A 27,952-nucleotide genomic window follows, 5' to 3' on the forward strand; every position below is an offset into this window, starting at 1 on the left:
GAGCCTGGACTCATATTAACTTGACACCACTCACCCTGAACCTCTAGAGGGAATTAAAAGCATTTTAGCATATTTTTCACTTCATTGCCAGCACATGTAAAAGCATTTTGGGCCTGTGTTTAAAACTCCGATCTGTAAGCTTGCTGGGGTGAACTGAATTATATTTGATTGCATTTCTGAGAACTGTGTGTTTTCCTTCCATTTCCTTACATTCCATAAAGGGGGGAGGGGATTGCCAGAGAAAAGTGATTACATTGTTTTGTTGAAAGCATATTGAGTATTTTCTGTACTGCATTTTCATTCCACCTTGCATCCATTTGAAACCATAAAGTATTGTTGCTATCTTATCCATCCTATAACCACTCATCATTGATTATAAATAAGTGTGCTAGTGCCAGACTATCGATTATTGATTACTGCTCAGATTAAGTGTGATATTCAATTTTTAATTTATAATAAAGTGTGATATATATCTATATTGTTTAAATTCTCAAATAAACCTTTTAACTTGCAAAACAGAACTACTTCTTGGCTCAGTGGGGTCAGGGTTATTCAAAGAGAGGGGTGTTATATAGGGGTAGTCATCCAGAACGCATGAACTGGACATAAAGATATATCAATAAGGGTTTCCATTCAGTATCCCAGACTAGGCATTGACTTAGCTGTAGTGTTGAATTGAATCCTCTTACAAGTGTAACATTGAGAACAAGTGCTTCAGCTTGGGGAAGGGAACCCTGAGCTTCCACTGAACAGTGAGACTCTAATGTGAGCATTGTGCCTTAAGCTTGGGGCAGTGTACCATGAGCTCTGTTGGAACATTGTTTTGTGAACCAGTGCTTGAAGCTTGTGGGTGTGAACCCCAAGCTCCTTTGGAACATTGTTTTGTGAACCAGTACTTGAAACTTGGGAAAGTGAACCCTGAGCTCTTTTGGAGCATTGTTTTGTAAACCAGTGCTTGAAACTTGGGGAAAATGAAACCCAATTCTTAAAGGAACATTTGAAGCCTATATTTGTTGCACTGTATCCTGAACTTGGGAGCTAGAGATTGCTCCAGACTTTATTTTGAACCCTATTGAGTTATAATAACACTACACTACGGCCGTCATTACAACAAAATCAGGTCCGGGTTCCCAGAATAGGGAATTACCGGTCAATTCCGAGTTCGGAGGGCCTGGTAATTCCTCCCTTCAGGAACCAGGGCCCGGACCTTCCACATTCCCATTTCAGCCCCCGATTACGAGCGGCCCGTTGGTTGCTCCCTCTTCCCCTCGCGGGACCCGCTCTGCATGTCTGATAAAGCCAGACAAGCAGAGCGGGTCCCGCGAGGGGACCTTGTAATCAGGCGGTACGGGGTTGACGGCGCCGGCACCTTTACCGGCACCATTAACCCCTTAACGCCTGACTTATAATGAGGCCCTACATCTTCATTTTAGACATGTGGCAAGCATAGGTTTGATATGGTCCTACGGACATATACTTTCCTTAGTTTCTTTAGGTAGGGAAATTCCCATCATAACTATAGGGAAAGTTAGGCATTACATACATCCTGATATTTCAGTGAAGATTCTATTGTGGAATTCATAATCTGCTGTCTGTGTCATCTCTTGATATCATGCTTGTCTCACACACCAGAGACATGCCCTGCGACTGTGCTTGAATAAGGGTTTGACCAATCATAGAAACGGGGAAACAGCCTTCATTATGAGTCTGCCGGTAAACCCCCCCACCCCTGTGCTACTGAAAGGTTATCAGCAGATTCACCTTATCGTTTCCACCACCTGATATCCCAGTAATACTGGGATATTACGGGCGGTGGAGGAATTGTGAGTTGATAATGGAAACCTTAAAGCACTGGCACCTTTCAAAATGAAAACTCTGCCGGTACGGCCCAGAACTACCAGCAGGTCAGGCCTGCCGGTAGTTCCCAAACCATTACCGGCAGTCTTGTAGTTTGCTGGTCCAGAAAAGGTGCTGGTAACTGTTGTTACCAGCACTTCTTTCCAGAACGGCAAACATATAATGAGTGCCATAATGGTTTCCATAGCCCTACCACTGAAAAAGCAACCTGGCAAATGGATCCAGTGCAAGCAAAAATGGGTGTTCATCCGGGATGTAAACAGGTCCAGCCCCATGAACAACCAGAGTCCCTGTACCCTGAGCAAAATCTTCTGGTGCAGCCTCCAATTGCTTCAGTTAGACCACTGTCACAAGCACCAGTTGGATGCCATATTTGGTGTGCCTGGAAGATACTCCACATGTGCCTTGATGTGGTGTCTGAGGCAAAGTCTGGAAATGATAAGGCCAGGTCTGTAAAGGATCAGGAACAAGTATCCCCAAGCTTATTGTCATACCAAACCACCACTCGATCCATCCATCTAGATGTCTTGCCCACCAAAGCAACTCTTCTCTTGCTTTGATGGAAGGAGGGGCTGAGCATGAAAAGGTGCTTGGATTTTTAGGCTATGAAGGGCCCTGCAATGTAATAGTTCTGGGAATAACGCTTGCATTGAGGAAGAGAGAAGGATGAAAATACGGGCAGTTGCTTGAATGACACTACCAGAATTCCCTGATCCATCCTTACCTCCCTCCTGATGACAACTAATCTCCTGTTGGGAAGGTGAGGGTCGAGGTCGAGGAATCTATCAGAAACCTCAAAAATTGCATCCTCTCAGCTGGAGCCAGCTCTGATCTTTGGGAATGTATGATGAACCCTATGAACTGGAGCAACTGCACTGCCATATCCGCATGAGAAGGGGTCATTGGCCTTGAATCATTTATAATCAAGATATAGTACAAGGTTATAAATAGATAATAAGGCTGATTCCCCTGGTGCCAAGAAATTCAGTTGCTGGCCTGACGGGCTTGCTGAAACACCACTGAGTGGAAGAAAGTAAACAAAAGGGAAGACCGAAAAGTGCTAAGACTCAACTTCAAAGAAGAATTGAAGGAACTTCCTGTGACGGTGAATAATGGGTCAGTAAGATAGGCATCCTTGAGATGTAACCACACAAGCCAGTCCCTCCAGAAGAAGGACATCTTTAAAGACAGGGAGGGTTTCCATCCTGAAATGGTGATACACTACAGAATGGTTCAATTTCAATGTTTGCACGTGAATAACTGGTCTGAAGGCTTTGTCATTCTTCCAGGATCTCCTTGTGAATCAAAACACAGTCTTTCTGGGAAAAGAATGACGACTTCATAGGATGATATTGACCAGGAGGAGCTGTAACTTTAGTCTGAATTCCCGTGTGGTCTGTAGGACCAAAGGGTTGTGAGAAACAAGAAGTCAATTTTTGGTAATTAATTGTAACTGTCACCCCATGGGAGCCCTGCCACATCGGACACTTACCTTCAAAAAAGCAGCTCTTCCACAATCTCCTCTGAAACCCCAGGCTGTCCCACACGCTTGGTTCTTTGAGGGAAAAAGGTTTGTCTGCCTAAATGTGCAAAGGCATGGGCTTCTGGCTGTTGGGCAAAAGCAGAGCCTGGGAACAATTGTGCTCGGCCGGCCAAATGACCCCTGATATTGCTGGCCTGGGTGCAGACCACAGGTGAAAAATATTTTTCGGGGAAGATTTGGCCTTTTCCAAGGATGTGACAGTACTGACAAATTTACCCAACTTGTTTGCAAAATCATTCACAATTAATAACTGTCTAGAGACTCGGCTCCCCTAGCATCAGCCAATCCCCTCAATTTGGGGCTGATTTTCAGAAGAATGGCCTTCCATCTTTCTTGAAATATGGAGGTGTTGCCATCCTCGAAGAACCATATGGCCCTCTCTACCCAGGTGCTAATAACCTCTGGGTCCAAGTCTAACCCAGATGAGTGGATTTGAGACATTAAGGAGTATGTCTTAGCAGGACTGCCAATCCCTGTCTACCAGTTTGAAAACATCCCTACCACACCTGGAGAAAAGTTACCATTTTAGGATCCACTGTATGGGTGGAGGCTACTCCTATGGGTAAAGAGGGTCTAGGACATTCCACCCTAATTTTGCTCCTGGCTGCTGACTCCACCATACACCTTACAATGGTCCCTGCATAATACCCCGCTATCTTCCCTGGAAACAATTGTCTGGAGTTTAAGCAAGACGGTAAATCAGGGAAACCATAGGGTTGACTTTGTAGGTTTGCAAACCAGAGGGGCCCTGCCAGGGGTACAGCAGATGTAGGTCAGCACCCACAGAATGATCATCACCCACCATCACTGCTGAAAGGATAAGGGTAGGGTCCAAGCCAGGATCCCTTGGTGACAGATTTAGATCCAACCTGGCTCTCTTTGCCAGATTCTGGTTGGCCTCCAGGCAAGAGAGTCTATTGAGTACTTGAAAGAGCTCAATCAGGGAGGGAGCTAGTACCTGCTCAAGGTGCTTCCTCTTCATAGCGGCTTTGCCTGACCGTGACCCCATGTCCTCCCCAAAAACCTTATTAGCCCTGGAAGAGCTGGCTAACCTGCAGATGAAAGCCTGGGTAAGGCAACCCTGAAGAGTATGGTTAAATATATTTTGTCCAGGACTTAATCCACTGTTTAGTATAATGGACAACAATGTGTCTAGCCACGACTCTGCCCTCCAGAGGCTCTTCTTCCCCATCCTCTTCAGAAATAAGATTTGTCATAAGATATCGCCACTTCACCATAAAAGCAAATTAAAACCAACTTCCAGTACCCAAAACTAAACAGTGCCCTGCCTGACAGAGGACACTTTCCCCTACCGTAGAGGAACACAAAATCAACTACTGCTTGTAGGCCAAGCAAGCAACACCACAGGGTCCTTTACTTTAATACAAGAAACGCTCTGCAACACAGTGATTCTACACACTGCTGCAACGTGCCTTGAGCCATAGCACTGAAATGATGACGTGGCCCCAGCCTGAACCACCTCCTCGAGTTAATAACTTCCAGGGATAACAAGAGGAGGAAGCTTGTTTAGGCAAAGTATGCTCCGCGGGGGTCAGGGGCAGAGGGGTCCATTGCAAAGTGTATATCAGAGCTGGTGCGTACCAACATTAAGCAGCAAAAACAACCCACAAATACTAAAGAGCGCCTCCCGAACCCTTCACATTTCCCATATACAACACTCATTTCCACATGAGTCCACAATGACCACAACACAAGTTACCATAATTAACTCATGGTCTTGCCTGCCATGAAGCAGAAAGAAAGAGGTATTGTTTTGGTGTTTGGGTGGGGGCTGGTATAGAAGGGTATATTGTCTGATTGGTCTAGATCAGAGACTACCAAGGAATGCTGGGGTTTGTAATTGTGTTACTGCTATGGAGCAGAACATAACGTGATGTTGCATAACAGGAAGCCTCCGAGTCCTGCCTTAGAATTTGTAAAGTGATTTCTAAATGATCAACTTTAAGTAGTGAGCTTTTTTCCTTTTTTATTAGCCTAGAAATAGCATTTGGAATTTAATATTTGCATGCCTTTATCATTTTATGTGTGTAACTGGTTGAATAGTGTATTTCAGGCTCTATTGGATATACATTCATCAGCAGATCTCATGCTAACACAGCTGTGTGGGCTTAATGAATAGTTTTTTGTGTACACATCTTAATAAGCAGCCCTTTCCCTTGGTCATATGGCCTTGACAGATGATGATGTGCTCCATATGTCAGAAGGGGATGTGGGAGACCACAAGGGCCAGCTAATATATGTTTTCCATTGTGAGAGGATGTGAGGGAAGGGTCAGAGGCAACGCCAATAGATCTAGGCTGAAAGGCTGGGCCATGGAAAATGACTGTTCACACGGGATTGTTTCAGGCCACATACTGCACATCATGCATCAATCCCAAAATATCAGCCAGACTCTTAAAACAGATGAGGAGTAGATCATTATAGCTGCAAAACAGGTTTTCATCTACCATAGTTAATGCACGATATAATACGTAATATTAACAGGAAACTTATGTTTTTTTTTTCAACTAAAAGGGACAAACCTGGAGAGCACCAGTGGACGTGGACAAAATGGCCACCGAAACGATCTGCTCCCCAAGCAATCCCCTGACATCCATAAACCAAGCCAGGTAAGATTGAGGTGTGACCCTCCCCACCTCGCACTTCCCTAAAATTGTCTCTGGAATGCCCCTGTACCCGGAGACCCCTGATGGCATTGGCTGCTCTAGGCATGGTGGAGAAAATGGAGGGCTACAGTGACTATAAGGAGTGGCACTGGCAGACTTTGCCAGGTATCCTACGAAGAGCACAGGAAATTGTGGTTTGAACCAGAAAGGAGGTGGAATACCGTGAATGTGAAACTGGTCTGGACAGCATGTAGAGCCTGGTTATGCAGCGCCGCAGGGGGCTGTTTTCCCATCAGGACCGGAGAAAGCAGAGAGTAAGGGATAAGGCTTGTGCCCTGCTGACAGGCCTCAGATAAAATAGGCAGCCTTTAAGGTGGTGGAGTGAGGTGAGGTCTCTGATGGGCATGGTGTGACATCAAATGTAAGGCCTGAGATTATAGGTCAGAGGGGGCCTGCATTCAAACTGTCATGTTGACGTTCTAGTTCGGTGATAGCGGGAGGCGGGAGGCGGGGAAGGAAGTGAGGTTGTGGGGGCGGGCAGAAGGCAGAGTAACATGAAGCCTGAATAAAGAAGACATATAATGTGCAGCTCTGTGTCAGTGTTTTATTATGGCGCAGCAAAGTGTGCGCATACCCTGCAGAGCTTGGCCATCACTCTGGCGACGAGGCAGATGCACAGGAGGTGCGGATGCCCACAGTGACAGCGTGAGAGACAAGTCCGTCTCACAAGAGAGTGAGCGCGCTGCGCCTGAAGACAATTCCCGGGCCGCATTAGGTGAAAACAGTGCCCTGCCCACTCCGGAACACTCAGTGAAGTGTAGAAAAAGCCTGGGCTGCGGCAGTGACACAGTCCACGCGGTGAGTGAGGGAGAGACACTGCCCTAATGGTGCTCGTGCCAGAAGGCGGCCATTAAAGGAGCAGGCTGCAATGCGCTGAACCCAGACACTCACACACACAGTGCTCGTGCCTCAGAGGCGGCCGTGAGGGTTCCCATACCCGAAGGAGACATCAACAGAGAGGATGTCAGGCCAGGATGGGGCACAGGTCCAGGTGGGGGCCCCAGCAGCAGTGATACAGGGGCCAGTGGCACCAGGAGCAACAGCTCCACCTGAACAGGCCCAATATAGGATACCAGAAGCCTTATCAGCCCAAATGCCGGGGGCTTTTGATGTAACTGTCACCAGCAACATGGGGCCCAGATGGTCCCGGTGGATGAGGGACTTTAAGTTGATCATGGGGGACACAGGGCCCATCGAGGAAGACAAGCAGAAATGTTTGCTAAAATTGGAGGATGGGCCTGCCACGCACAATATCATTTACAAAATGCCTGCAATATCCATAGGCTCCTTACAGGAGCTAAAGCCAGCATTGTCAGCATACTTCACCCCACATACCAATGTGGATTATGAAAGGCACGTGTTCCACACCACCAAACAGGCCAAGGGTGAGACCATGGATGCGTACGTCATGAGACTCAGGATCAAAATGAAGCATTGTGACTTCGCAAACTACTCCAACACCGAGGCCTTGCGATCGCAGGTCATCGCAGGATGCAAATCACAGACATTCCGAAGAAAACTACTGCAAAAGGTCTGCACCTTAGATGAGATACTAACACTCATAAGGGCGGAAAAAGCAGTGGACTCGCAGGTGGAAAGTTTTAACAACTCAGCCGCAGGAGAGACGGTACATCATCAACAGCCGGAGAGACACCCGATGTACCCTACTGCTTCAAGCGTGGATTCGAATATCCGCATGAAGGTTCCTGCCCTGCAAGCGGTCAGGGTTGCACCACATGTTGGGGAGATGGACACTTTAAGGTAGTTTGCCGACTCAATAAGGACAAGGGAAGACAGAGAAAGGGAGAGACGCTCCTATCAGATACAAGTCCAGGCCTCCACCCGCCACACCTCAACCAGCAGGGGCAATGACACACACCCTTGCGAGAGCAATGGGATCAGAACCCAAAGACAGGGACTCCGGGGAGGAGAGAAACAGGAGAGAGAGGAGAGAAAGGAGAAGATACGTGACCCGAGTATGGCTGGAGGGACGCTCATGATGTCATGTGTGGTACCTGGTTGGAAAATCTCTGTCAGAATCTGAAGGTAGCTCCTCATGGAGTGTACATCCAAGAAAGGCCTACGTATATGCCCTAGGAAATGCAGTGGCCACAGAACACAGCCCCACTCTCATCCTAAAACTAAATGAAAGGCCCACTGAATTTCTCATCGACACATGGCTGACAGTAAACGTGATTAGCGAGGAGGTCTTTCAGGACATACCACAACGTCCCAAGTTGAGTTCAGCCACCGTCGACATATACGCTTACGGAGCCACTACACCCCTCAAGTCCACGGGCCAGATCAAGGTGTTGATACCCATACTAAAGGCTGCCAAGGAAAGCGGCTGTGTGCTAAGTTTCAAGACATCCGTTGAAGTTGGCCTAATACACATGCTATACAAGATCATCGTCCAGAAGTACATAGACCCGGTGCACATGATTAAGGACCTCTAGCCTCATTTGTTCAAAGGCATTGGGAAACTTCGTAACAGACACATACAGCTACACATTGATGAATCGGTGTGCCCTTTAGCACAACACTACAGAGGCATACCAGTAAACATACAAAAGAAGGTGGAGGACGAGCTGCACAAACTCCTCGAGCAAGATATCATTGAGCCAGCAACAGGACCCACCACCTGGGTCTCGCCCATTGTCCCTGTACCGAAGAAAGGCCCGGATGCCATAAGACTCTGTGTGGACATGAGACAGCCAAACCAGGCAATTCAAAGGGACAGACACATGGCTCTGCGGATCACTGACATGATCCACCTACTGAATGGGGCCAAAGTCTTCTCCAAGCTGACCTGAAGAAGGGATACTACCAGCTGGTCTTGAGTCTGGACAGTTGAAACATCACAACCTTTGTCACCCATTTGGGGATGTTCTGATACAAAAGGTTGAGCTTTGGGTTTTCCTCTGCGGCCGAGATATTTCAGGCCGAGGTCCACAACATAATCAAGCACATTCCAAATTGTCCGAACTATAGTGATGACATCTTAGTGTTTGGGACCGACGTGGGAAAGCACAATGAAACCTTTACCAAGGTGTGCATGGCTCTTGAAGCTGCCAACCTCACCCTCAACCAAGAGAAGTATGAATTACGGAAAAATACCCTGCGCTTCTTTGGCCACGTATTCTCGGAGAACAGCATGACTCCCAATCCAGACAAAGTTGGCCCACTCAACGAGATGCCCCCACCGACAAACATATCAGAACTCAGGTCTTTCTTAGGCCTTGCAAGCTATTGTACCAGGTACATACAGGACTTTGCCATGGTCAGCGAGCCCATCCAAGCCCTGTCTAAGCAAAATGCAGTGTTCGACTGGTCAGAGGAATGCCAGAAGGCCTTTGAAGTCATTCGAGAGCGAGTAGGTAGAGCGGAGAACGTGTCATACTACGATGCTAAGCGTAAGACCAAGTTCACGGTGGACGCAAGTCCAGTGGGATTAGGTGCCATCCTAGCCCAGATCAACGAAAAGGACGCCAGCCAGAAACAAATTGCAGCATTCCCAGCAGGAATCTCTCTGCCACGGAACAGGCTTACTCAAAGGTGGAGAAAGAAAGCCTCACCGTAGTATGGGCATGCAAATACTTTCACCTATTCCTCTCCGGCAAACCTTCCGAGTGGTGATGGATCATCAGGCACTCCTATTTCTCTATGGCAACCTACAGGCGAAGATGCCTCCCTGCATCGCAAGATGGCGTCTACGGCTACAGGATCACACTTTTGAAATCACTCATAGGCCAGAGAAAGAGGAAAACCCGGCCGACTTTCTGTCCCGTCATCCCAGAGAGGAACTGAACCATCGGTATCAGATCGGTACCTGCGATATCAGATCAGTGGAGAAAAGCCAAGGAACGAGGCCGGCTCACACCAGATGGTGTGCGCCTGGAAATTGACCGACTCCTGCATGTGAAAGAGGAGTTGGCCCTCTCGGAGGACAACATCCTGCTGAAAGGACACAAGGTGGTGATCCACACTGACCTGAAATGAAAGGTGATCGAGCTGGCTCATGAAGGACACATGGGAGTGGTCTCCACAAAACGGATGCTGCATCAAAAGGTCTGGTTTCCACAGCTGGACGCCATGGTTGAGGGGCTTCTGAGACATTGCCCCACCTGTTGTCTTCTCAGGCCGAATCATCATCCCGAGCCGCTCAGAATGTCAAAGCTACCTCGAGGAGTGCGGGAGGCAGTGTCAGCAGACCTTTTTGGGCCTATTGAAGGGGGAGATATGTACTAGCTGTCATAGAGGAATACCCGAGGTATCCGGAAGCTCAGATAGTATTATCAACAGCCGCTCTCCATATGATCCCTGTGCTAGACCGAATCTTCACGACTTAAGGCGTCCCTCATCAGGTAAAGACAGATAATGGGCCTCCATTCAACGGGCACAGCTTCACCAAATTTAGTGAATACATGGGGTTCCATCACCAAAAGGTCACTCCACTTTGGCCTCAGGCTAATGACATGATTAAAAGGTTCATGGCCAATATGAAGAGGGCCCTACAAGTGGCTAAGCTCACTGGACAGCCCAATGAACAATTGCTCCATCAGTTGTTGCAAGACTATCGCAGTACACCACATAGCACCACAGGGAAAGCCCCAGCAGAAATAATGTTTGGAGGAGACATAAGGACTCGGCTGCCCCAGGCCTGCCAACCCGAGAGTCAGTCACCAATGGACCCAGAATTGCGAGAAAGGGACCAGGCGACGAAGGAGCGCTTGAAAGCATATGCTGATGGCCGCCGGCAGGCTCGACATTCCTCACTTGCAGTAGGGGATGCGGAAGCCATAAAGCATCCTCATACTCACAAGCACAAGGCTGCATTACAAGATGAGCCCCTCATCATAACTGAAAGAAAGGGCTCCATGGTCACGGCTCATGGAGACCAGGGCATGACCACCCGCAACTCATCACACTTCAAGAAGCTCCCCATGTCGGTGTCCCAGCATCTCAGTGGAAGAGTAGAGATACCTCTCAACTATGTGTCCAATGACCCTTACCAAGGAGATCACAAAGACTCAGAGAGGTCTGCCAATGATGACATTGATGGGGGGCATGATGCAAGTGAACTCGCTGACCCCGTCAGCTCTCGACCCTAGAGAGCCAGAACCAGGCCTCACCGCCTCATTGAGGAAATGGCCTAGTGAACTGAGATATGTTGTTCTCACCCATGTTGGGTAACTGTTTAATTTGGGGGGGATGTCATGTTGATGTTCTAGTTCGGGGATAGTGGGAGGCGGGAGGCGGGGAAGGAAGTGACATTGTGGGGGCGGACAGAAGGCAGACTAACGGGAAGCCTGAATAAAGAAGACGTATAACGTGCAGCTCTGTGTCAGTGTTTTATTACGGCGCAACGAGGTGCGCGCATACCCTGTAAAGCTTGACCATCACACAAACCACTTCAAGAAGAAGAAGCAAAACAAGTATTTACTTTTAAATGTCTTTATTGGCATTTGAGCCAATACATGTACATAGATTACATCTTAAGCATCAGTATCAAGTGTGTTTAAACGTTCACTCCGACTATCTGCCAATACTACAAACAGATTAACAGTGCCCAACAACATAACAACCTCCCACGCATGTGAACTAGGTCATAACTTATTTTGTGCATTAGTTAGGTGAGGAATTAGGGGCACCTGGGCCAGAGTCCTTGTCTGTAGCACAACAAAAGATATTGGAGTAGTCAGTGGGGGCAAGGCAAGCTGAGAGTACCAGAGCAACCTAAAGGGTAATGGCAGAATGGTGACAGTGATTTATCATCTGCGGGGTGAAACATGTCCCAGATTAACATTCTCAGGGATTCGTACGCTCCCCCAGAGGTCACCTGTGGGGCCCTCATTGACCTATACCATATCCTGGACTCAACCTCTGCCCAAGTGTCGAAGACACTGTGGCAGCGCCGGTATTGTGGTCCCCGGCTGACTTCCAGGACATAGCAATACATTGTTTAGCAAGGATGCATGCCATATCCATAAACTTGACGTGTTTATGTTTGCTATTCCTCAGGTATGCTCCCAATAGGCACTCCTTTGAACTCCAGGAGTATCTCGTAACCCCAGCCTTTTTACATGCTTGCTCAATGCGAGCCCAGAAGTCCTGTACCTTTGTGTAAACCCATAACATATGTGCCAAATCCACACCTTCACCCCCACACCAAGGGCAGGTCGGCTGCCTGCCTTTTGTAAACTTGCCCATCTTACTAGGCGTCATATAGGTGCAATGCAGAACATTCACTTGGAGCAATTTACAAAGAGGATTCCAGAACACCTCCCCAGGAAAAACAAGTATGTGTTCCCATTCTCGCTCCCCAATCAATTTCAATTCGGAACTCAGGATTAGGCCTAGTAGCTAGACCACCATACAATCTGGACACTGGGCACCAACCATCTTCCAGGGAGTACATCAGGGCCAGGAGCGGAGTCGCCTCTGGTTCTTCAGGCCACCCAGACCATTTCTTTTTAGCCACTGCCACTACCCTCAGGTATCACAGGAATTGCCCACTGGGTAGTTATTGTGGTCAGGTCTTTGAATTTACCGTTGTCGAACAAGTCGCCTGAAGCAGAGACACCCCAGCTCTCCCAGCGTTCTGCTGCCGCAAGATCATTCCTGTTCCTACACACATCCACCACAATCAGAACTTCAGGTTAGTAAGGGCAATCAGTGTTAAATAATAGTTCTGAACCACACCTTCCTGCCCAGGGCAACCAATTAGGGTAAAGAACCCAGACAGTTCAGTGGTAATCACAACACTTCCTTGAGGTAGGCAGGGGCCTCCAATTGCTATAGCAGCAGTGACTCGGACGTAGGGTCAGCTGATAACCATTTTGTAATAACACTAAGCTGTGCCGCCCGATAATAATATTCTAGATTCAGAAGTTGCACCCCACCCTCAATGTAAGGTAGACACAGGGCCTCATCACGAGTTGGGCGGTAACGCCAGCGCTATTAGAGCCGGCGCTAATAGCCCTACTGCCAAACCCCCCGGCGCTATTAGCGCCGGATCACGGGTTTGGCGGAAGGGTTATTGGCTCAGGGCTGGGGGGAAATCTGCCAAACCCGTGATTTGGCGGACCCTTAAATGCGGAGGTAATAGCACTACCGCCACATTTAAGTGTTACTGCCAAACTCGTGATGAGGCCCACAGTGTCGTGAGGGTAATCCCATGTCGGCATGCGCCCCACAAGAATCCCTGAATCAACGAGTCTAGTGAGCGAAAGAAGGAGACGTTAATGTAGTAGTTCATGAAGAAATACAGAAATTTGAGAGGATCGATCATTTTCATGATCGCAACCCTAATTAACAGCGATAATGGAAGTTTAGACCAGAGTGTCATCAAGCTCTTCAGACCTGATCACTGTGTATCAGACCCGCAATTACTTTACGGAGCTGCTCTGCCAAAATCGTAGTCAACATTTTCATGTCGTAATTTAACATAGCCAGAAGCCGGTAGGATTCACATCTATCCGAAGACTTCCCCGTCTTGTGGATCGGGATAACCAGCATTTCCTGCATGCTCGCCGGGAGTACACCGTACAGTATAGGCTTCCTCAAATACTTTGAGCAGCACCGGGCGACTGTTGAATTGTACGTCTTATAAAATGTGTGTGGTAGCCCATTGCTGCCCAGCGTTTTACTAGTGGCGAGGGAAATAATCGCAGCACTCACTTCCTCAACCATAATAGGCTGATCCAGCACGTCTTTCTGCGCATTTGCTAACATAAAGAGCCAGAATTATGCCAGGGCATCCATCACATCTTCAAGGGGGACCTGTTCCTTATGGCTGTTTAAGTTAGAATAGATGTCAGCAAAGATGTTGTTAATCTCAAGCTGTGTCCAGCTGTCATTCCCATTCTCCTCCCTTAGGTCAGTAGTCAAATGCCTAGGGTGTTCACTTCTGCAGAGCCATGACAGAAGCCTACCCAGCCTGTCCCCTGGCTTCTGGTAACCCCTCATCTCCCAGCTGCTGATCCGCTTCTCGGGCCCCGTATTCTGGATTTCATCCTCTATCTTCTCAAATTCAGCCCTCAGCATTCTGGGAATGCCCCCAGCACTGTATATGACATCTCCCCTCACCACCACCTTCAGGGTCTCCCACACTGTAGCCCACTCCTCTATGCTACCCAACTTATGTTCTACAAATTCAGCCAGTGTGTTTTGCTGCTTATCTCTGAATGGTAGATCCGTCAAGGCATCAGCTGGCATGAGCCATTTTGTAATGGGGGGTCTAGGGCACCTCAAGTTCCACGTCACCAGTAGTGGGGAGTGGTCAGAAATTGTTCAGCCCAGGTGCCCTGCATCGCCAATATCAGCCAACTGTCTATCCTGCAAAGATGTAGTTAATCGTGGAAACAGGACATGTGGTGAGGAGAAGATCTCTCCGGATGTAACTCCCTCCAGAAATCCACTAAGTCGAGATTAGTCAGCACCACATTTAGGGCTACATTTCCTGCTGAAGAGCCACCCCGTGGAGGAGAGGATCTATCTAGCAGAGTGTCCCTGACACAATTGAAGTCACCTCCCCATAGAAAGAAACAATCTTGGTGGCATGCCCTGGTTCGGGTATAAAAATTGACCATACACACGTCCACAGGGTCAATATAGCCCCAGAGAATGAGATATCTCCCATCCTTATCTGCCTCCAGCTCCAGCAGTTGGAACAGTACTTAGTCATCTGGCCATGTGAACGCCCCTCTAGCATATTTAGCGTACACCGCCCCATATCCTTTAACCCCCCCCCAGAGCTCCTGTACACCCTCCAGGTCCTCAGCAGTTAGGTGGGTCTCCTGAAGTAGGGCAATATATATCTTCTTCCATTTTAGGAAAAATGTCACTCTATTTATACGTAGGTACGTGCCCAACCACCGCACGTTCCAGGTTAGTACTTTAATAGACATCATGTTGTAATCGCTTCCAAACCAGTACATGCCCAGTCCCCCATCCCTTTCCCAACCAAGAAAAACAAATTGCCAGCTTGTAGAGCAGAATGCGTGGAAAAAAAAACAATAACCCAACAAACCAAACAGTGTCCATTCACCCAGCGACTGCCCCAAATAAACCGTGATTTGGCACACTCATACCACTAAGGCCCATCCAGGCCATTGTGTGTCAGGTAGTGGGTGTCAGCAAAAGGCCAACACCAGCTTATGCACAGAACCCACCAGTAAAGGCCAGTGGTGGATGTTCAATCGCTGCTCCCATTATACGCAAAAGCAGTACATTCAGACGGAAACAGGATTTGCGCATCACTTTCAACACCACAGGTAGCGTTCAATCCATTGTATCAGGTGCACCGTTCCATCCACAGGGACCCTGGCCTCAAAGGTGACGTTCTTTGCATGAAATGATGGGCTCCTCCCTGCTGGCCAGATTGTTATGCTCAAACCACATTTTGGCCGCCGCAGGGGACTCCAGAAAATATGCTCTGCTCATGTAAATGATTTGAGTCTGGCTGGGTACATAAGGAAGTACTTGAGGTTGAGGTGTCTGAGTCTTGCCTTAATCGGTACAAAGGAGTTCCTGGCCCTCTGGACTGCTGGTGTGTAATCAGGATAAATGGTGATTTTGGAGTTGTCTCGTTGGATCCCACCTCCATCCCTGGAGTACTTCAGAATCACCTCCCTGTCTTGGAAATTCAAGATTTTCACAATAACAGGCCTGGGGTGTGACCCCGGTGGGGGCCTTTTCTGTAGTGAGCGATGAGCGCGCTAAAACCACAAGCCCTTGGTATAGGTTCCCATGACCTACTTCTTGCAGTATTAGATTCTCGATGTACTTGGGATATGAGCCTTTATGCCCGTCCGTGAACCTGATCAGCCTTACATTGTTTCGGCGGGCCCTCTCCTCGGCACCCTCAGCCCGCAGTTCCAAGGCGGTATTCCTTCTCTCCAGTTGTAGGACCCGACTCTTCAGATCCTTTGTGGACTCCCTCATTTCTTTCAGCTACATCTCAGCCCATGTGACTCTTTCAGCTAAATTACAGACATCCAGCCACAGTAGCTGAACATCTGTCTTGACCTACCAAGGATCTCAGGGCCGCTTTTGCGGTGAGCACTGCATCTTCTTGGGTGCCCGTGCTTGGGGCACCCTATCTCCGCCTGTGGCGCTGGTGCACTTTGCGCAGAGTTGCGGGGCCTAAATGAATCCATAATTGTGGATTTGCTTTTGCCTTTAGTAGGGGACATGCTTGAAGCGATGGCATGACAGGCCATGACCAGGATCACTGTTCAATCCCAGCACATGACTAGCATCCAATTTTACCCTGCGCCTTTGGGTATGTTTGTGGACCATCTGAACCCCTGCAAATCAATGTGTCTATCAAGCCGTCAGCACACTGCACCTATTAGGCCACGTAGCAATCATATAGCAAGCACTGTCCAGTGCAGACCTCATTATCTGCAGTGACCAACAGAGGCACACCCAGTAATGAACAAGATGCGTATCACCAGCAGGGGTAACAAGTCCTCCTTAGTTGCCACTCCACCACCAGCACAGGAAGCCAACCACCCTCTCGAAACACAGTACGCTAACAGTTGGGCTGTAGGCTGCTCAGTCACGCACTTCCTTGTATCAGTTTCCACAGTGCACCGGCCTTCCTTCCCCCTTCACAGTGTGCAGCCCACGGGAGAGCAAGTCGCGTGTTATTATTGGTCCAGTTCCCAGTAACCACCATGCCACTGGGTTCAGGGCAGGATGAGCCTAGTCCTTTCAGTGTACAGGGCTTCAGTGTCCTCAGGGGACCAAGGTCCAAAGTATCAGTGTTCCAGCAATGTCCAGCAACTCAATTGCCCAACTGCTCCCCCAGCCTGCGGCCTTTCCTCATGTGCCTCAATGCCAAACGCCACCAGCTGAAGTCCAACCCCATCTATAGCATGCACTATACTGTCCTGCACCTGCACACCAGCTTTCAGTCTTAGCGGGGGCCTATGTTCTCCGCCAACCGCGTGCAAACAGCCTTTGCGCACCAAGGCCGCAGTGTCAACAATGTCAGTGGTCGCTGTGCACCATACACCTTGCAAGTGCACTTTTTTTTTTTTAAACATATTTTTATTGTTTTCAAATACAACTCGGAGAACATGAACCTCTCCCAACTTCCCCTTACCCTCCCCCCTCCCCGCCCGGAAGATTTCCAAATGTCTCTGTTGCACGTGTGATTGTCTATGATGAGAATATGTCCGAAATTCTTATATTGTGCGGGCACCATTGCTCCATATAGTCTGATTGTAGGCAGTTCAGAATCTCTCCCCATTCCTTTGTGAACAATTCTTTTGTTCCTTGTATTGTGTGTGTGAGCTTTTCCATGGTTAGTTGACCCATACTTTCTGGAGCCAAGTATAGATCAGTGGGGGTTCTTGTTTTTTCCAGTTTTGGGCTATTGATGCCCAAGCTGCTATGAGAAGCCCCATGAAGCTTCTCCATTGTGGTTTCCTGAATTTCCTTCCTGCCTGGTCTTTTATGCCGCATAGCCACAATTTCTCATCTAGCTGATTGGCATCTGGGAATATCTTGATAATTTCCTTCTTTATTTCCGACTAGAAAGCCTTGATCCCCCCACAGTCCTACCAGATGTGTCTCCATTTGCCCACCTCTGAGCAGCCTCTCCAGCATGTGTTCGGAGTTTGGGGGTACATGGCGTGTAGCCTGTCCGGTGTAAGGTGCCATTGGGTCACCACTTTTAGCCACATTTCCCTTTTTTGGACTGATCGGATCATTTTTGGTATGGTGCTCCACAGATCTTCCCACTGCTTTTTGTGAATTTCCTCCCCCAATGTCTTCGTCCACTTGACCATGTATGCCCATTTGAGTTCCTCTTCCTGGGAGTTGATGTAATAGTAGAGCGAGAAGACCAGTTTCCTTGATCCGGGGTTGGTTATTAGGAATTTCTCAAATGGTTTGAGTTCTCGTGTGGCTGCTGCTTGGATGTCTGGGGTTGCCAGCCAGTGCCGTAGCTGTTCATATTTATATCTGTCTGCTTCTGTTAAGCTCAATATTGATTTACAATCTTTGAACGGTCTTATTTCTTCGTTTTGGTACATTTTGCCTATTTTTGTGAATCCTGCTGCCTCCCATTTCTCATAGGCGCCCTGCTCCATTCCCGGTGGGAACTGGGGGTTCCGGCATATGGGTGTGAAAGGACCGTCCACTGTAGTCATGATGCCTCTCCTTGTTTGTTCGTCCAATGCCTCTAGGGTGGTTTTCATAATCTCACTTATACGGAGGTTGGGGTGTCTATGTTGTTTAGCTATCCAAAGGGTACCCTCTAAGGGGGATCTAGCTACCGCCCGGTCCTGTGACACCCATACTGTTTGTTGATTATCCCCCAGCCATTCTCTCAGAATCCAGAGTTGTGCTGCCTGATAATATTTGCGAAAGTGTGGCAGGGACATTCCCCCTTTCTTTGTTGGAGCTGTAAGGGTCGCTCTGGCTATCCTTGGTTTTTTATTATTCCATATATAGGATGAGGTTTCTTTGGAGAGTGCTTTAAAGAATGAATTAGGCACTTTGATCGGGAGAGCCTGGAAGTAATAAAGCATTTTAGGAAGGACATTCATCTTTACTGCTTGTATTCTACCCCACCATGACACCATCAGGGGATTCCAGCGCTCTAGGTCACTCTTAACCCGCTTTAATAGGGGAGGGGGGTAGTTCCCATTGTAAAGTGCTTCTATCTTGTGTGTCAGGGTAATCCCCAGATATTTGATTCCCTTTTCAGCTATATCCAAGTCGAGTGTTGCTGCTATTCTTTCCATTTCCGGCCTGTCACCTGTTAAGAGTAACAAGGCCGTCCCTGGGTTCGTTAGGGCTAGCAGCATATCATCTGTGTACGCGATTACCTTATGATGTATACCTCCCATTTCTATCCCCTTTATGTCGCCGGGTTCCCTTATTCTATTCAGGAGAGATTCCAGGAAGATGGCGTATAAGAGGGGGGACAAGGGGCATCCTTGTTTGGTACCCAGTGTTATATCGATTTTGTCAGTGACCATCCTGTTTATAGCAATCCTGATTGTAGGGGAGGTGTAGTTAGCTTTCACCATTTTTATAAACTGGTCCCCAAATCCCATACGTTTAGAGTTTTGAATAATATTGACCACTTCACCCTATCGAAATCCTTTTCGGCGTCTAGTGAGAGCAAGACTGCCGGTGTGTGGGTAATCTCAGTTTTCTCCACTAGATGTATTATTCTTCTCAGGTTATCGTGTGTCGTTCTCCCTAGGATAAATCCTGATTGGTCTGGAGTTATTAGGGACGGGAGGAGTGGGGATAGTCTGTTTGCCAGAATTTTAGTGTATATTTTGGCATCTAGGTTGATTAGCGCAATGGGGCGATATGAGGAGGGGAGGGAGGGGTCTTTTCCTGATTTGTGGAACACCAGGACCTTTGCTTCATTCATAGTGTGTGTCACATTGCCGGTTTCTTTGAAGGAGTTTAGGAGTCTAGTCAAGACCGGGATGAGTATATCTGCGTATTTTTTGTAAAAGGGTGCGGTAAAGCCCTCCGGGCCTGGTGCCTTGTCGTTTGGGAGTGCCGCTATTGCCTTTTTTACTTCCTCTTCCGTGATCTGGTTCTCTAGTGCCTCTCTGTCAGCCTCTGGGATTGTTGTAATGGGGAGGGATTGCAGATATGTGTCTTGTTCGGTTTCATTTGGGTGCTCTGTGGTATATAATATTCGGTAGAATTCGCTAAAGACTTTGCCTATATTCTGGGTTTGTGTATGAAGTTCCCCCTGCGAGTCCCGAATGCTCATTATGTTCATGTTCTTTTGTTTTTCTCGCTGCTGTCTTGCTAAAAGTCTGTCTGCCTTATTGGCCTTTATGTATAGCCGTTGTTTAAGGAATAGGAGGGATCTCTCTGCCACTTTAGTGCAGAGCATTTCTAATTGTCCCTGTGTGTGTTTTAAGGCCTTCTTTAGGGATCTAGAAGGGTGGGATATCAGTTATTTTTGTGTGTCCGATATTTATTTTTCGAGTTCTTTTTCCCAGCAATGACTCTGATTTTCTTTAGTGGCTTTTAGTGCTATGAAGTGGCCGCGGGTTACCGCTTTGAATGCCTCCCAGATTGTGCTTATTGGGACCTCACTTGTGTCATTTTGTAAGAAGTATTCTGTTATCTTGTCCCTGAACGTTTCCACCAGAACCGGGTCTTGGAGAATATCTTGAGGGAGCCGCCAGTGCCACAGTCCTCCCCCCTTTTCTGGGGTCTTTATTTCTAGCCAGAGCAGAGCGTGATCTGAAAGAGAAATCGATCCCTTTTCTATGTCCTGGATGTTCCCCATGAGGCCCACCGATACCCAGAAATAATCAATCCTTGACATTGTATTGTATACGTGCGAAAAGTACGTGTAGCCTCTCTGTTGGTTCTTTAGTTGTGTCCATACATCACAGAGTGCCAATTGTTCCATCTTCTGTTGGATGGGGCACCTTGGGTAGTGGGTCCCCCCGTACTTATATCTGTTTGTGGATGCCATGCAAGATTTAGGTCTCCCCCCATAATTACTTCCCCTTTCGCAAAGACGTCGAGCTTCTCTAGAGCGTCTCTAATGAAGCCGTCCTGTCCGTGTTGGGCGCATATATGGAAGCCAGGGTCAGGCGGCATCCGTCTAGCTGGGCATTAATGATCGCGAGCCTCCCTTCCTTATCAGTTAGCCTGTCTGTGAGGACTACATTCACTCCTTCTTTTATAGCAATCAGGACTCCTGCTTTTTTGTCTTTGGCATTAGATTGCGCCCATATGCGGTATCCCCTGAGATGTATTTTCTGTTTGTCCTAAGCTTTGATGTGTGTTTCTTGAAGTAGGAGAATGCTTGCCTTTTCTCTCTTCAGCAGGGACTCAACTTTTTTCCTCTTTAACGGGGAGTTCAGGCCTCTTATACTGTATGTTAGGATTCTAAGTCTCCCCATTGAGAATTACGGTGTCGGAATCGAAATAATATTATACCTCCTATTGCATTGTTTGAATGTGTGTTGGCCTACGCCAAATTGTCTAAAAACATTGTGTAAATAGAATCCTCTGCAAGGTCTTGACCTTAATGTACTGTGTAAATCACCATCTTGGATTTAGCTGCCATTTTAGGTTCTCTTGTAATGTGGAAGTCACCCTGAACATCAAAATGGAGGTCGAATGATATTTCGAGTGGGATTCTGGCCGTTGTGACCTCCGCACACATGAATAAGTAGTATGCCTGCAGGCCACTTCTTGGGGTCGCGAACTGAGACCTTGTCCTATCCCTGACCTATGTGTAAATGAACACCTGTATCAGCGGAACTGATCACAAATGCATACATTATGGGATTGACCTGGCAAGGAACCCTAGGCCTGGTCCTAAGAATGGTTAACCCGCGAGGGGGTTGGCCAAAGCAGGATAAAAAGTATAAAAACACAAATATCCCAATGCACGGTCTCTCACACTAACGCAGTGAACTGTCGTTGAAGTTCGTTCTGTTACTCTGAGAGCCGAATAGCTATCCGTTTGTCAATTGACTTTTTGGTAACTGTTGCAGCTTTTAAATAAAGCACTTTGTATGTTCTTTGTAACCTGTGTTGGTGTGTTTCCTTTGGGCTTACCGGCCTCATATCAGTTTCTTTGTTTTCACAGTTGGCGCCCGAATAGGGACCCTCAAGATTGATGCCGGATCATTGAAGGTTGACGCAGACTATCGAACCGGGATCGGACGGTGTGATTCTGCGGGCCCGACCGATCGAGACGCGATACCTCGGCAGCGCTGCACGATCCGATCCTTGGACGATAGTCGTGTGGTCTGACACGGCATCTTGACGAGGGTCAATTTTTGAGGGGGGCAGATTTGCGGAAACCACCAAACTCAAGGTAAAATTCGTTAGGTAAGTTCTTTGATAAACCGTACGGTCCTCCTTAGGTTTGGTCAGGTGCAGTCGTGACCCGGCTCTTAATTTAACCCTGACACTTTGAATTTGGCGTATTGTACCTGCAGACACAATTATTGACCAGGTAACACCAATTTTTTGTGAAATGCCTGGGAAATTGTCTAGCTGCTTTAGGGCTCTGTTCCACAGCGATCGACAATCCTTGGAATTTGGCCGCCCGGCACCACAGGAGGGGTCGCCGGCGTGTACTATGTACTGTAAGTATGGCATTGGAAGTATAGTATTTAATGATATTTGGCACAGACAGACCAGACATGCCTCCGAATTTCAGTGGCCAATCAACGGTAGTTTTGAGATCCCCCGTATTGAATACTTAGAATCGATCTTGTTAAATAAAAAGGCTAGACCAGCAGCCTTTGATGTGTTACAGAATTGGAAAAAAGAAGCATTACAGCAGCTTAAAAGTAGGGATAAACATGCACGTCGTCATAAAACAAATGCCGAAAAAGCATTATTATATGATAAAGAAAAGCGTTCAGAATCAGTTAAAAATATGGATAGAGCTTTTTCACTCGGGATCCAGAAAATGTACCCCTCTAAAGATTTCCATGTTTCTGAAGAATTTATCGAGAAGTTACTAAACGAACGCAGGCCTGATGCCTCAGCACCACCTCCGTATGCTCCTATTTTGGGCGCTCTGCCCATTCCTGCTGTTGCTCCTGTTGTTATTCCTGTTCCCCCAGTACAACCTATTGTTCCTAGTCCTCTGGTTGTAGTTCCTCCACCTATCGCACCGCCCCTTCCTTCTACACCGATAGTTGCACCTTTATTAAATTTACCTATACCTCTGCTCCCGAGTGGCCCTGTATTGATTGAAGTCGATCCAGGTGCAGGATCGAAGATTGTCACTCGTAGTACTGTTTCTGCAGGTAAGAAACAGGAATTGTTTGCATGGGCTAAGCATTGCATGGAGAAAGGTGATCAAGCTAATGTTTTTTCCACATTATCTAATTTGAATAGTTTTCCCGAGAAAAATGTTTTTATCGAAGGGTTGGGGACTCATTTGTGTGTAATGTGGGGTAGATTACAAAATTCGGATCTTCCACAAGGGGTGAGAGATCTGAATGCTTTGGCACTTTCGAGGGACACAGAGCAGAAAGTATATGGGCATGTTGAAAGATTGTTTGAGTTTAGGAAAGACTTCGAAAAATCACGAGATGAGGATGACGAAGACGATAGAATATATGTACAGAAACGGTTCCTTCCGTGCCGTAGATCGGCACCTGAAGAAGTACGAATTTGTACTAAAGATGCGGTTCGATGGATCTCGGATTCATCGATTCCGCCAGATGAAGTATATGACACGTATAGTCAGTATACAGTAGAAATGCAAAGAAAGGTAATTCAGGTGATGGTACAGCACCTGCAAGAAGAATGTGTAAGAAAGAGGGTTAGTTGCCCCATAGAATTGTTGGGGATTTGTAAAAGGGCTTTTTCACCCGATACTTCTACAGCTGCCTTAGCGCTCGGCCTGGCCTTGTTGCTTAGTAAGCGGCCGTAGGTACAAATATCTCAGTTGCCTATGAGAGAGGGTCCTCCGACCTTCGTCCCGAAAGTTGAGATCCCCGCCAACGCTGGGACTGGTGCCCCCACTGTGGATATCACTGCACATTATGTATCGCAATTCGTTCACATCCCGTTTTCACGACAGGAAGTGAACACAATTAGACAATCAGTTCCCGATATCAGGAAAAACCTGACAGGGTTTTACAAAGAAATAGAGTCCGTCTTGCAGTCCTCTGTGTTCACCTTGAGTGACATCGACTTGTTATTCCCTGTACTCCTACCCTTAGATGTATGGAAACAGGTTCGGACAATAGACGATGTGCCGGGGTTGGGAGATACGTGGGCTAATATGATTAGAATGTATGTGGAAAGACCAGCTGGTGAGAAACCACCACAGGTAATACTTACTTTGCCTGATAGAATTGTTGCAAAACTAAAAACTATAATTCCAGAGAAAAGAATTATTTGGGACAAGCTTACGGCCTGTGTCCAAGGAAAAACTGAAGGCGCCACCGAATTTTTTAATAGATTCGAGCAGGTATTTTCTGACTTCAGTGGACAGGATTTAGGTACAGAGTCGGGGAAAAGGTTGTTTGTGGACAAATTTGTATGTGGATTGTTACCTGACATCCAGTCACAGATTATGTCCTCTGAGAGGGCTTGGCAGGCAAAATCTCAATCTGAGGTTTTGCACATGGCTCAGTATTATGAGAACCATGTTAATAATGAGAAGGAAAAGATTGAAAAGAGGAAAGGAGATTTGAAAACCAAAGTATTATTACAGCAAATTGTTAGAAACCCCAGAGGAGGCACGACACAGACTAGAGGTCAGAATGTCCCGAAAGGGAATGCTCCTTTAGGTCCTGTGAATAATAATCAATGTGCTTATTGCCGCCAGGAAGGTCATTGGCGGGCACAGTGCCCTGTCCTTCGCCAGAGGTCAAACAGTGCGTTTGGGGGTATGGGTAGACGACCTAGGGGCCGCCCTGGAGCAGGGGGCCCTGATATAGGTCAGCTTTTACAAGACCTCAGCAACCTTTTTCACGGGAAAATCAGACCTCGAGTATGGACTCGAGGAACATATTTGATCACCCTTCTGCTGCCTACCTTTCTGAAGAGCTTTCCTTTGACGAGGCTCTATTTCATTAGGATTGCCCGAAGCAGGGTTTGGAACCTTCACCTATTCCCGTTAATCAGAAAGGCCCCTACGTTGAATTATTAGTAGGGAATAGGAAACACCAGTTTTTGATTGACACTGGAGCGCAGAAGTGCTCCATTGATCATTCTCGGGTTCCAAACATCCCACTGTCAGGGCAAACAAATGTTTCCGTAGGGTTTTCTGGTATACCAACTGTCTGTCCGGTTTCTGCACCGGTATCCGTTTCTCTGGGTCCCTTTACGGACCATTGTCCTTTTCTTCTCACTTTAAACTGTGGAGAGAATTTGCTGGGGTTGAATTTGTTGAAGAAATTGAACGCAGTAATTCATTGTTCTTCTGATGGAGTACGGCTGACGGTTTCACCACAGCAACTTCCTAATTCTCAGTTTTTGATTCGACCTTTACCTCCTGAGTTAAGCATTGTCACGGAATGTTTGTGGGCGGTGGACGACAATGATGTCGGAGTGTTACAGATTGAGCCCGTTAAAATAGTACTGAAACATGGGGTGAAACTGCCACGCATTCCGCAGTATAAAATATCAGCTGAGGGCGAACGTGCTTTGAAATGCATTGTCTCCGATTTTGTGCATCGTGGGGTGATCGAGGAGATTACAGGTAGTTTGTGTAATAGTCCGATCTTGCCTGTATATAAGAAAGGCGACAATGCAATTCCATACCGGTTCATAATTGATCTTTGTGCTATTAACAGAGTGGTCGCCCCACAATTTCCAATTGTGCCCGATGTGACGACGATATTGACAATGATCCCTGCTACGGCTACGCACTTCAGCGTTGTGGATTTAAAAAACGCTTTCTTTAGTATTCCTATACATAAAGAAAGTAGATATCTGTTTGCGTTCACCTTGGGGGGACACTCATTTACATTTACAAGGGCACCTCAAGGGTATACTGAAAGTCCCAGGATTTATAGTAGAGCTTTGAAAGAGCAGCTCGACACCCTTGAATTGCCACCTACTTGTACGCTGCTTCAATATGTTGACGATTTGCTTTTGGCTGCAGACTCTGAGAGTGCTTGTAAAGAAGGCACTGTACTGTTGCTTGTTCATCTAGCTAAAAATGGTCACAAAGCTTTGCTAAAAAAAATTCAATATTGTTGTCAGGAGGTTGCCTATTTAGGCTACCTCCTGTCAAAGGAGGGGAGAAGATTGACACCTGAAAGAATAAAACACATTTCTGGCATGTCTGTTCCAAATACACAGAAGGAAGTCAGAGCCCTGATAGGCATGGCTTCTTACTGTAGGTTGTGGATCCCGAACTTCTCACTAGTGATAAAACCGATGTTGGCTCTGACGAAGAAGGGCATTTCTCTGCCACTGCCATGGGAATCGGAACATCAACGATCATTTGAGCTTCTCAAATCCGCGCTATGTTCGGCACCGGTTCTGGGTACTCCAAACTATGACAAGGCCTTTGTGTTGTTTGTGCATGAATGTGATGGATGTGCTTTGGCTGTGTTAACACAGGAACACAGAGGGAAGAATAGGCCGTGCGGCTACTACTCCTCTGCCCTTGATCCTGTCGCATGCACTTTGCCAAGATGGTTGCGTGCTGTCGCTGCTGCTGCCGCGTCTGTAAAACAGAGTGAGGGGATGGTCCTAGGCCATGATTTGATTTTGATGGTACCTCACTCTGTTGATATTTTATTGAACAAAACCAACACCTCACCTCTGCGCGGTTAACAAGGTATGAACTAATTCTGTTTGCCCCTCACATCCAAATTAAGAGGTGTTGTGTTCTTAATCCGGCTGAACTCTTACCTTTCCCGCAAAACACTGTTTGCGGTGATGAGGAATTACATGACTGCCTGTATGCCACTGAACAAGAAACGAAGGGCAGGATAGACCTCATAGATACTCCTTTGGAGAATGCAGAAGGGGAGCTGTTTTGCGATGGCTCCTGCTTCAAACTTTCGGATGATACATCTACAGCTGCTTATGCAGTTACTACATTGAGCAAAATTGTCGAAACTAAGAGAATTTCGCATAACTCCGCGCAGGCCGCAGAGATTATAGCGTTGACCCGAGCTTGTGAACTCTCCCAAGGGCATATAGTAAATATATATACTGATAGCCAGTACGCATTTGGGGTGGCTCACAACTTTGGAAGGCTCTGGTCGGAAAGAGGGTTCCTGACCTCACCTGGGACCAAGATCCAGCATGGCTCCTTGATAGTGCAATTACTCTCGGCACTCTCACTCCCTAAACAGTTAGTGATCATGAAATGTGCAGCACATCGGAAGGTCATAGATGATGTGGGCAAAGGGAACGCTTTTGCGGACTTGATAGCCAGACAAACGGCCACAGACCTTAGCACGGACATGTATGCCTCGAGGGAAATAAGAGATGCTTACATAATGGATGAAGGTATTGGGTCTGTGCGAGATATTCAAACTGATGCCACAATAGAAGAATCTAAAAGGTGGGCTGAACGGATGGGGAAACTGGATGATGAAGGGTGTTGGCTGGATACATCCGAAGGGAAATGGTTGCTCCCTGATTCATATGTATTGGCAATGGTTACGATGGCACACGGTCCTACGCATGTGTGTGCCCAGCAGATCACGGAAATGTTAGAACAAGTTTGGGTAAATAACAAGATTCTGGAGACTGCGAAGAGGCACGTCCAGAACTGCATGATCTGCCTACAGCATAATGTGGGTAAGGGGACAGTGGCCCTCATTACGACCCTGGCGGAAATCGAAAAACGATGGCGGAAATGCAATACCGCCATCGAATAGCGCTCGGTGCGACTATGACCCGTCACCGCAAAGTACGAAGCCATTAGCGACACCGTAGTGAACGCCAACGCTAACTGCACCAAGCACGCGCGCGCGCGCCATGCCAAACCGCAAACACCACCATGGTGCAACGGTACGCCAATTCCGACCCTAGCGGACATGTACCTAACGCCATCAGGCATGGCGGAATGTACCATTCCGCCATGGCGAGAAGTACGGCATCGCGAATCAACCGTAAACGGCCCCACTGAGTGCCTGTACACCGCTCCCTGCCCACAAAGTACAACTCCCCGTAGGTGCAATGAAGCCACAATGCAACCATTGAAATGTACAAGTCACCCATGCATGCCAACGAACAAAAGAAACACAAGAGGGGCCAATGGGAGCTGCAGGGCACAGATGGCACGAATACAGAAGCCATCCCAATGGACATGACCACAGTCCCCCACCAAGAAACGCACGCAAACACAGGCACCTGTGACCAGCAATATTCCGAAAACCACATCATTCAACCAGTCCACCTGGCT

This window comes from Ambystoma mexicanum, chromosome 8 (genome assembly GCF_040938575.1).
Source record: "Ambystoma mexicanum isolate Mex_15411 chromosome 8, UKY_AmexF1_1, whole genome shotgun sequence".
NCBI classification, from domain to species: Eukaryota; Metazoa; Chordata; class Amphibia; order Caudata; family Ambystomatidae; genus Ambystoma; species Ambystoma mexicanum.